The sequence below is a fragment of the Tupaia chinensis genome, unplaced genomic scaffold (genome assembly GCF_000334495.1).
Source record: "Tupaia chinensis unplaced genomic scaffold, TupChi_1.0 Scaffold000165_2, whole genome shotgun sequence".
NCBI classification, from domain to species: Eukaryota; Metazoa; Chordata; class Mammalia; order Scandentia; family Tupaiidae; genus Tupaia; species Tupaia belangeri.
Genome location: NW_006159640.1, coordinates 3,827,519 through 3,829,876, shown reverse-complemented (window position 1 = coordinate 3,829,876; position 2,358 = coordinate 3,827,519).

Genomic DNA, 2,358 nt, shown 5'->3' with positions numbered 1-2,358 from the left:
GATGGCCATGCCCCAATCCCCTCCCCTCCATTCTCCTCTTGTGATCTTGTGCACGCATGCACATGCGCCCAGCATGAGTTTTAAGCCACTGGGTCCGGGATTCGAACCGCGGTCGACTGTGGGAGTCCAGCAACATAGCCATTACGCTAACTGCTGGTCCCAGATGTTTATACATTAATGTTCATGGCAGCTTATTCACAATATTGAGAAGATGGAAACAACCTAAATAACTAGATACACAAAATGTAGTATATCCACGCAATGGCACAGTCAGCCTTCAAAAGGCAGGAGATTCTGACACATGCTACAGCATGGACGACCCTGGAAGGCATTCTGCTAGGTGAAGTAAGCCAGAAATGAAAAGACAAATCTCGCATGGTCCTGCTTATATGAGGTAGCTGTAGTATTGAATCCATAGAGACAAATGGCCAAACACACAATCTCTTCTCTGCCATTCTCCTCTTGGTATTATGGACAGCACTCATGTGCCTGCTGTAATGTTCAAGCCACTGGATCTGGGATTCAAATGGCTCAGTTGGCCATGTGGGGTCCAGCATCCTTAAATTTCATGCTACCTTGCTGGTCCATGGTTTAATATTCTTATAAAAAGAATCTATGCATGGGGCTGGCAGGTGGCATGGTTGTTAAAGGTAGTGAACTCCAAGGACCAGCAGTTAGCATCATGGCTATGTCGCTGGACTCCCATGTAGTCCGGTTCAAGTCCCGGACCCAGTGGCTTAAACTCATGCCAGGCGTGTGTGCGTGCTCAAGATACCAAGAAGAAAATGGAGGAGAAGGAGTTACAGTGTGGCCATCCCCCCTGGGGGGGGTGATTTCTCGCTTTCTGTCTCTCTGTCTCTCTCTGTCTTTCTGGTGAGCACACGCACCCTATAGTGAAAAACCTCTCCAAAAAATGAAAAAAAAAAAGGTGTTGGACTCCAACATGGCTGACTGCAATTCGAGTCCAGGACCTGGTGGCCTGCTTTCTCACTTTCCCTCTTTCTGTCTCCCTCTGATCGAAAACTGGAAAATAATAACAATAATAATAATAAATAAAGTGAAATAAAATAATTATTTTTTAAAATAATGTATGCATATATTTCCTGTGTAATTAAAAATAAGCAACAGGAACAGCCGGTGGTGTGGTGGTTAAGGTGCTGCACATTCCCACATTGCTGACCATGATTCTAGTCCCAGACCTGGTGGCTTGCTTTCTCACTTCCCCTCTCTCTCTCTGTCTCTCTCTCTCTAGTCAAATTAAAATAAATGAATGAATAAATAAAATAAAATAAATAAGTCTTTTTTAAAAAATCAGCAACAAAAAGAACCCCCAGTAAAGCTAAAGAAATAAAACATCTTTATTCCCTATTTATTCCAGGCTCCTTGCAGATAACCAGTCTTTACCCTTCCATTCACAGATCACTATTTATATGGCCAAATTATAAAGCAGTTTATTAAGTTTGGATTTATTTGCATTCTTGCATCTCATTCTCTTTTCCTAAGATCATACCGTGGTCTTTGATGGAAACTTGAAAAACACTAAAATTTCACTTTAAAAAACTGAGCTCTCTCAGGAACAGCAGATGGTGTAATGATTATGTTGCTGGACTCTCATGTAGTCGACTATGGTTTGAGTCCTGGACCCGGTAGTTTAAAACTCATGCCAGGCCTGTGTACATGCATGCCCAAGATCCTGAAAGGAGAATGGAGGAGAAGAAACTGCAGTATGGGGGTGATTTCTCACTTTCTGTCTCTCTGTCTCTGTCTGTCTAGTGAGCACATACACGCTATAGCAAAAATCTCTCTCTCAAAACAAAACAAAACAAAAACTGAGCTCTCTCTTAGGGTAGTTTGAATCTGTAGATAGGTGCTCAGAAAGCTACTTTTATCCATTATGTTTCATTTTACTTCATTTTTAGACAATGACATTATATTATTCTTATTTGCAAATTATGTGAGCATCTTTCTATTATAAGGCACCTTTCCTCCTTTTTCATAAGCTAGGTAAGTACTGGTTCAATGATTTTAGCATTAAAAGAGGAAGACACATTAATGGGTTTTGTCAGTCAAATTTTAGAAACTTGAACTAGATGACCTCTGAAGTTTCTCAGATTGGATAAAGATTCTATGATTAAGGTAGAATACACTCAGCTGCTTGAAACATTTCTCTTTGCCTTTGTCACCAAGGACACAGACTGATCCAGAGCAGGCCAATCTCTACTCAAGAAAAGTAAGTTTGAGGACCAGCAGTTGGCCGGTAATGGCTATGTCGCTGTACTCCCATGTAGTCAACCACAGTTCAAGTCCCGGATCTGGTGGCTTAAACTCACGCAGGGCATGTGTGCGTGCATGCCCAAG